The sequence below is a fragment of the Ammodytes marinus genome, assembly GCF_949987685.1.
Source record: "Ammodytes marinus genome assembly, chromosome: 19".
NCBI lineage: Eukaryota > Metazoa > Chordata > Actinopteri > Uranoscopiformes > Ammodytidae > Ammodytes > Ammodytes marinus.
In genome coordinates, this window is record NC_137223.1 from 6,533,691 (window position 1) to 6,543,696 (window position 10,006).

A 10,006-nucleotide genomic window follows, 5' to 3' on the forward strand; every position below is an offset into this window, starting at 1 on the left:
TGTATGCCCACATATTTTCCTTACGCTGAATATTTAACCCTCCTGTGTACGTAGGTTCCCCTGTTCCTTGTGCATTCAAGCATGAAATCTATGTATTCTGGTTTCAAGGATAAGCAGCAGCAGAATACCATCATTTATACAGCCCTCCAGTCTCAAGATATCTCTATTATGCAATGTTACCAGGCTAAGACTTACTGTTGTAGGATCTATTCATGGACTGTAACCAAGGAAGCTCTAAAGGCCAGGACACACCAGCCCGATAATCGCCGTCGTCAAAAAAAAAGACGAATCTGTTTGGTGTGTGCCGTGACGTCGGCCGACGTAGAGGTCGTCGGGCTTGTTTTGAGCCTGTCGGCCGCCGATTGAACATGTTCAATCGGCGGCCGACCGTCTTTCATTTGGAGCAATTTGATTGGTGGAGGGCTAGCGAATCAGTGAAGCCCGGAAGTGAGGCGGGTAGCACAAACAGCTAACAACAGCTAGCCATCGTTTTAATGTGTTTGTTCGTTTCGTTTTGCGAGTACTCACATGCATCAACCCTTGTTGACTGCTCGACACCATGCTCGACACTCTCTGCTAAAAATTGTGCTCTTATGGTCCATAAATATAAATACGTATTTCTATCTATTGGCGCTTTTCCACCGCATGGTATCAGCTCGACTCGACTCGACTCAACTCGCATTTTTGGCTTTTCCACCGCAATTTCATGGTACCTGGTACCACGTAGCGGCTGCTTTTTTGGTATCGCCTCGCTCTAGGTTCCAAGCGAGCTGAGCCGATGCTAAAAGGTGACGTCGGCAGACGGCCGGCCACTGATTGGCCAGAGACTATTGTCTGGCCAATCAGTGGCCAGACACTACCGGCTTCATTCTGTTGTTTATTCTCCCCAACTCTCCGGGACTTTTGAGTGTATTTACGCCGCGTGCAGCCTTCTCTGGCTCTCTTTCATTTGATTTGCATCACAGATCTGAATTTATTTTCCATATATTCGCTAAGCTCACCCAGTGTTGGTTGTTGGGGAAGTTACTTATCATACGAGAGGAGACATGTAGGGCAGCTAGCAGCTAGGCTAATAGTAGCCAGCTGGGACAGACATGATAGCGAGCGATTACATTACAAGCCTCGGACTGAACTGATTACCTCAATAAAATATTCAGGCTGAGACACGGCTTGCATTTGAAAACACGTATCCTGAAACAAGCACTAAACAGTCAACTTTATCATGCCCGTGTTTACGTGCATTGGGATGTACGTGACGCATCCCTACAGCTGACTGTGTGGCAGAGTCACACATCGGGACAACAACCATCCCTTTTAATGGCCCGTAGCAATATTCTTCTACTTCTTTTAGCAAACAGATACAAGGGGGGTATTTCTTAAACATTTTTCATCCGTGTTTTTGGCGGTTGGTTCAGTTAATAGTGCAACAACTGCTCGCAATTTCTGCTCTGCTACTTTGCTCCGGAGTAGGCTTTCAGCCCCTTACGACAACCCCGCCCACGTTCAGCAGGTACTATTTGCGGTGGAAAACGACCCGTGCTGCTACCAAACCAAGTTGAGTCGAGTCGAGTTGAGTCGAGTCGAGCTACATTTGCGGTGGAAAAGCGCCATATGTTTATGCTCTAGAGAGCTGTCCCATCATTTACGGCTTTCGTATTTTTTCGGGCCACAATACAGATTAGCGCCGCCTGCTGTTGTGGAGACATTACAAGCGCGGGACGTACGGAAAATAAGCAGTCGTCTCGGTGTGTTTTTGGGCCGCGACGGAAAGACTGGAGCTTCCTGAAACGGCGACTCCAGTTTTTGGGTAGTCGGAACGTGTCGGACTGGTGTGTCCTGGCCTTAAAGGTAATGTCTGAAGATGTGAATAAAGAATGTCACCTATCCATGATTGCTGGAGCAAATGCGCACACACATACGCAAACACACCACCTTCAGAGAAAGAATTGAAACAAAGTTCACATCAGCCAACCATGACAAGTCTGACAGGTAATCTTGGGAGAGCAAAGAAAAGGGCATTCAATATGTCTGTGCGGTGGTCTGTGTGTGTAAATATGAAGATGAGAAATGGATTTGGTCATGTTGGTGTATTGAAGACTCAAAGGCCTTGCTTAGTGTGGAGACCTTTAAACCTCACATTAACCTAGAATGAAAAACCAATGCAAAGGAGAGGATTTGCAAATACATATTTGTTTTTAAATAATCTGATGATAGATTTAATTTGAAATATGTTATACGGTGTAGTGAGAAAATGAGATCATAAGGCTGTAATAATCAAGCAAAGAGTATTTAATCAAACAACAGAGGCTTCATGTTCTTGGATCCAGTAGAACATGGAGGCCCATCCGACCCAGGAATCCCCGCGGTGGCTTTCTGAGAAGGTTGGCCCAGATCAGATGGCAAGTAACATCTTAAATACAAGTCAGTTCAGCATCAACAAGAATGTTTTTCAATTGGCAGTCAGATGAGGGGGAGGGAGAGGGGGAGGGGGTGGGGGAGGGCTCATGACAGAATGTTTACTGCTGCAGGGGGGGTGTATCCAAGGGAGGGGAGGGGGGGCACAGTCTGAGTGCTCTCCAATAAACATTTGAGGAATCTAATCTTAGACATACAGGAGTAATACAAGATAAATACAATGTTTCCTATTGCATTAATAAGCATTTTAACATTTGAGTCCGGAGATATATCATATGCACTATTTGCCATTACAACGGCAAACATTAAGCAATGCAATACTGCAGTAAAAGTTAGAGGAGAGAAAAGCATCCACTAACTACTCAAGAAAATATTTTCATATTTCAAGGCACAGCCAAAAAACACTTGGCACCACATGTATTAACAGCATTGCATAACACTCGTATATAACACAATGCAATAGTACTATTTTTACAGCGTTGAAATATTTTTATGCATTTCTGGAAATACATTTGCACTGAAACATAGCATATGCAATGAGGGGATAATTAATAAACTGTTGTCTCACCACAACCTTGATGCCCCAAAACAAACACTGCTAATTATTTGTTGTGCAGGCCAGGCAGATAATGCTAGTGTTAATTCTGTTGAGGCCCATCTTCCACATGATAAGACAGTCACAATGTGATATTAATATGAAGAATAGACCTCAGTGTGCAGTATATTTGCCCCTTCAAAAACAAGAACACTAATTTCCATGATAAGAGAGTGAAGCTATGGGAAAAACATCACTCTATTTTATTCTGTGGCCCTCAGCAATCCATGAACACATAACCAGATAGACACATACAGTGGAAATAGAAAGTTTACACACTCCTACTAAAATGCCTGCGTTTTTGATGTAAAAAAATAAGAACCCGTTTAATAATTTCACAAAAAAATCCACCAGTAATATGACATTTAACCTGTTCAAATCAATTGAAAAGTTGCAGAAATATCTTAAGGGGGAGGAGTAAAAAATAAGAAACTGAAATAGGGTGACTGCACAAGTGTACACACCCTCTTATTACTGGGGGTGTGAATGGGATTTGAATGAACCAATCACATTCAAACCCATATAAAATAGGAGTCCATACACACCTGCAATGATTAAAAGTTCAACTGATTAACCCCAAATAAAATTCAGCTGTTCTAGTAAGCTTTTCCAGACATTTTCTCAGTCACATCACACAGCAGAAGACATGGTCCACAGAGAGCTTCCAAAACATCAGAGGGATCTGATTGTTAAACGTTATGAGTCAGGAGAAGGTTACAAAAGAATTTCCAAGGCATTGGATATACCATGGAACACAGTGAAGACAGTCATCATCAAATGGAGAAAATATGGCACAACAGTGACACTACCAAGAACCGGACGTCCCTCCAAAATTGATGAAAAGACCAGAAGAAAACTGGTGAGGGAGGCTAGCAAGAGGCCTACAGCAACATTAAAGGAGCTGCAAGAATTTCTGGCAGATACTGGCTGTGTGGTACATGTGACTACAATCTCCCGTATTCTTCATGCAACTGGGCTATGGGGTAGGGTTGCAAGACGGAAGCCTTATCTGTCAAAGAAAAACATCCAAGCGCGCCTCCATTACGCTAAAACACACATGAAGTCTCCCACAAACATGTGGAAAAACGTGTTATGGTCTGATGAAACAAAGGTCGAACTTTTTGGACATCCTTCCAAAAGGTATGTTTGGCGCAAAAACAACACTGCTCATCACCCAAAGAACACCATACCAACAGTGAAGCATGGTGGTGGCAGCATCATGCTTTGGGGCTGTTTTTCTTCAGCAGGAACTGGGGTTTTAGTCAAGGTTGAGGGAATTATGAACAGTTGCAAATACCAGTCAATATTGGCATCAAACCTTCAGGCTTCTGCCAGAAAGCTGAAGATGAGGAGGAACTTCATCTTTATGCACGACAACGACCCAAAGCATACATCCAAATCAACCAAAGAATGGCTTCACCAGAATAAGATTAATGTTTTGCAATGGCCCAGCCAGAGCCCAGATCTGAATCCGATCGAAAATCTGTGGGGTGATCTGAAGAGGGCTGTGCACAAAAGATGCCCTCGCAATCTGACAGATTTGGAGCGTTTTTGCAAAGAAGAGTGGGACAAAATTGCCATATCAAGATGTGCTACACTGATAGACTCCTACCCAAAAAGACTGAGTGCTGTAATTAAAGCAAAAGGTGCTTCAACTAAGTATTAGTTTAAGGGTGTGCATATTTATGCAAGTAGGTTATTGTGTATTTTTAGTTTTTCTAATTTTCCCTGAAAAGATTTCAGTTTGTCTTTCTTTGACTTGTCCAGGTTATAGGACACATTAAAAGATGGAAAAAGTTCTGAAATGATTATCTTGTTTCCTTTTTATTACATCACACAAACCATGCATTTTAGAAGGGGTGTGTAGACTTTTCATATCCACTGTATACAAGCTACGCTTAGCTAAGCTTAAAATTGTGCATGCATCCAGCACTTAAACAGTACATACCAACACCCACACTCACAAAGAAAGCAAAACTCAAAAACAACTAATTAGTTTAAAACACCCCTCTGCTTGAGAGGAGTGAGTTGGTGGGGGGTGCAGGGGTGCAGGGGAGTGTGTAACATCGTTCCCCACTGAAATGGGCAGTGGGGAGGTCTAAGCCCGTCACATTAGCATGAAACAGTTGTCATCAAAAACAGCAAAATAAAACAGCCAATTTCAGCCTCTCAGCAAATACCACACACTATGCTTAGTCCTGTGCTACTCCATTACTTGACTGGAAAACAAAAACAGCACACTATAGGGGAGTGCAGGTTTTCAGCAAACAGTGTTCACCAACCCTCCACACAATGCAGCATACAAATACACAGGAAGAGACAACCTGAAGTGTACTTCACTTGGGAGTGTACCAGACAAAAAAGCACCCATTTTCATTTAGTGGTGGCTGCGAAAAAGAAATAGCAAATATGAACTGTATGAATGTGTGGGACTATCGACCTATCTGTATGTGTATTTTTGTATGTGAAAATATATGCACAACCACGTTCAATTTACATACAGTGTATTCTCTGTTTTCCTTTGTATCTCTGAGCTTCTTTTTTTTACACAGGTCTTTACTTCTTTGCATGTCCATTTCTTGCCCACAGATCTGCAAGTGTTGCAGAAAAATATTGGTCGAATACAAAAAAGGCCAAAAATAATTTGCTTTACACAACTGCTCAGTCAACAAAAGATATATCCTTTCCATCCCAGTACATCAGGTTTCACCATGACCACCTGCACTCATTGTCCGGATTAGCACAGATCAGTGTTAGTGAATTCAACAGGGCTTTCTGCTACATTCTGTTGTCTTTGGTAAACAGTTGTGTGTACAGTCTCTGGAAGAGATAATCCTGCACATAGGGAGGGATTAACCTAAATCAATAATGATCCCACACAGTGAGCATGTTACAGCAACTGGCATCTACCTGAAAGAGCTGTTTGAGTTTGTTTACCAAGGTTTTGTTTTCAAAATCAGGGGAAGGGCTTTCAGCATGTAGAATCTGTGGATTATTGTGAAAGAGTGAAAAGGTTGCCCAAAAGAATAGCTCACATTGTGTCATTGATTCAAGTGTTAAATCCAATGTGTCGGTTTACCTTTGTTGTATTTCAAGTAACTGAAGAGAATCAAATTTCTATCTAATGAATGCATTGTTTAATTTACTCATACACTACAGCCACCCTTGCAAGTCAGAATTCCTACACATCAAGCCAACTAATCAATGAGTTTGTCATTCCAGAAAACCACTACTGCATGGAGAAGCCTATATATGGAGGTTTTTCCACAGAAGGCTTCCCAAAGAAGCATTAAAAAACTGCTCTTACTCAACCCTTGGCCTGGGATTTTTTTTTAGAAAGATAGCATAAAGGTTGACTATAGGACATGCATAAGAGGTTTTTTTGGAACTGATTGACAATTACACCAACCAAATAACACCTTCAAAATTCAAGTCTCTCACTTATGGTATTTAGTTGTGCCAATATATGTATATTTATTGTGTTATTTGAGGACAGAACTACATTTATGAGCTTAGTCTTATTAGGTTGTTTTTCATTGTGTAAGTATGTGATACATATTCACTGCTCCTTTGTAGCTTTTGACCAGAGCAATTTGGATTGATTGGTTATGTTTGTGTTTAAATACGCAAAAATGGAGCATCATTTAACTTAAACTACTTAACATGTACTTTAAGGATGAACATAAACAACTTCACAGAGATTCTCTTCACCATTTTGTTCATGCAAAATTAAGGCACAAAGAACAGAGGAGCAAATGAGAGCAAGGAAGAGAGGTATGAAAGACTAAGTGCTACAATGATAGAAATGGGGGGAAAGCGTAAGAAGGGGATGAGAGAAATGTGGGAGAGGGATAACACAATTTCAACTGGAGATAAGCAAATATTGAAGGTGATGGAGGGAAGCAAAAAGGGAAGAGAAAATGAGTGGGATTAATTAATGCAGAGGATGGATAAGGACCATTAGGTGATTGCTGCAATGTTTCCTAATAAGACTCTCTGGGACAGCTAATTCACCTGCAATATTTTTTCCCTGCAGTACACAGACACAAAGGTTGAATGGTAATCAGCGTACAAAGGAAATACGATTCCCTGCTGAATACATGCAGAATCATATGCATCAACACATAAGACTATCTAGGGCAGGCACTCTCTTCTTTTCTCAAGTCTCGCACACAAGCTCACTCTCACGCTGTTTCAAGGTCATTGACAATATTTCATTCTTTCCTGCTGTGCTATTGGTGTTTCTCCACACAATGTGATAATTAACAATTAACCTTTAATCAACAATGCTTGTCAGAGCTCACACTTAACATGTCCATTAGTTTCATGTCAGCGCACAGCTGATATAAGCAGCCTGTACACACTTAATTTCTTACATAATCCAAAGTACACAAATTGTGACCTCTAGCTATTGATCAGATGATTAACCTTTATGCTCATTTAGCCTCTGGTCCGCTTCATTACTTTATAAAATTGTAATTACAAAGCTGAAATCATGTTCTTGGAGCCCTCCCTAGAAATCCATATCTAAGCTTTCCCTCGAAATCTATCAGTTGATTTGCAAATTGAATACATCCACATTTGTCGTAGAAACTTCAACCCGTTTAAAAAAGTTTTTTTAGGAATTTGACGGATCAAACTTTTGTCTGTCCTGGCATAACATGTCAAGAAAACCAGTTGGTCGTAAGTATTTTTAATTTTTTTGAAATTCCCAAATCCAAAAGTTGCGTATTATGACTGGAGCACATATCAGATAGCTCTTCGAAGATCCGGAGCTTGACAAGGAATTATCCAAAGCAGATGTTGTTTTCAATAGTTAATGGAAAGACCGAACACATATCTCCCAGAGAAGAACTCACAATACCCCAAAGCCATAGACTTGTAATAAACCTCAACAATATGCAGGCACACAGCTGCACACAGGTAAACAAAGCTCTGCGTCACATCAAAGCACACAACATAAGACAGCACAACTGCATTGATGTTTGAAATAATTCAGGTAAATAGAAACATGCACCCACTCAAAGCAAGGTACACAGTAAATGCATGCTCTACTTTTGCACTATGACTTGTTCCTCATCACTAAGAAACAAAGTGTGAGGAGGAGACAAGTTTGGCAGCTATGGTTCAGCTGATGTTAGAGCCAGAGCACAGTCCTCAATTGTTCACGTTTGGATTTGGGAACAAAAAACAAGTTGTTGTATGGTGTCATCCCAGGCCTCTTCCTGTGAAATGATTACCTCCTTTCTAACTGCAATCTGTATCCAACACAGACGCCCGATTCCCAACTAATTCTCACTAAGACTACAGCAATTGAAAGGGGCTTTGAGGAAATACAGAGAGGGCCTTAAGCTGGATTGGTTTGAGCTTTACTTCAAAATATTTTGAGAGAAGGAAGAGGGGAGGGAGGGAGGAAAACAATGGGGCCACACTTCCCTGGCAACTCTTGTCATCCATGAATAATGGCATATAGACATGATGAGGTATTGAGGGCGTAAGAGGGAAATCAAGAAACTCCAGGAGTTTGTGATTTTAATTTTATCTTGTCTGTTATTCTGCTCCCTCGTTTCACTCCAATAGAATGAGAGTAAAAATGGGGTGATCAATATTTTCCATAACGTCTCCTAATACCTTAGGACAGAAGTGATAATATCTGATATTGAGTTGCTGGTCATGGTCTGTTGATCCAGACAAAATCAATTTAGAGTATGTAAAGGCTAGTACAAATTGAAAAATGTATCCTCACCCTGGTCAACCATCAGTAGGGGAGAACGGGGTTATATGTCACACGGGTTCTGTCACAATTGTTATATCTCGGAACCAGAAGGCGCTGTCTGTGAAATTTTGGTATGTAAATATCCAGAATTGGGATCAGAGGTCACCTACATAGTCTTCCTTAGAGTTAGACGGCTGAATTTCAGGTGAGAGGACTGTTTGTGTTATATAATATTTAGCTCCTCAGTATTTTACTTCTAGGCTTTTACAAAATGGGTTTATAACAAAACACCTGTTACCCATAAAAAGTGTGAAGGGTAAACTATAGTTTAGATTGTGGTTAGCAAGCTAATTAGTTGTCAGATGGTTGTTGGCCTTGATGCTAGCAAGAAATTCAAGTTGGGGTTGCTCGTCACATTTTTTGGGGGGTTGGTTGTCACATGTTATCCAAAGGCTGCAGCCAGAAAAGGAACCCAATAACGAAAGCAAGTGTCAAGCTGTATCCTCACTGACACCCCAGAGAAGTAAAGAATAGAGCAGGAAAAGGCAGCTAGCATGCAAAAGAAAAAAGGGCAACAAAATCAAAACAACCCAATGCATCCCAAACTAGACCAGCTGCCAAGGCTACAGTAAGTTATGTAGGCCTATTTGTCAACTTGACAATGCAATTAAACTTTCAAATTTAGTTCTGCTTTCTTGCCTTCTTTTTAAGATTATTCCCATTAAGATAACATTGTTACAAACAACCCCGTAGTGTGTGACAACATTGTCACAATGTGTAAAGGTGTCTTTGATGATTCATTTCTTATTTATTACAATAAGATAGAAAAAGTGAGGGGTACACATTTCAAGCCAACACCTTAAAGGAGCTGTAAGCGGAATGGTTCTATTAGCTAACTTCCTGTCAGTTACTACAGTTAGCAGTCCCCTCGCTCGTCCCTACGTCACCACATTAATGCACTGCGGTCTTCGAGCAGCAAGTTATCTAGCATCATCTCAGATCCATAAGTGCAAGGCCGGATTATCCATATAAAGAATCGGGCGAGTGCCCTGGGGCACCAGCCAAATACAGCCATTAGGGGGGCACCAAATGATCAGGACAATGATTAGACCCTAAACATTTTTTTCTAATTGTATATCGGCCATATACTGGAAGATACACAAACATGTACAAAATGAACCATTGTAAAGATTATTAATGAGAAAAATTATTATTATTTTGACTTGGGTGTAAGCAAAGTGCCCCCCTCCCCCATCATGGACCAGTCCACAATGACACGG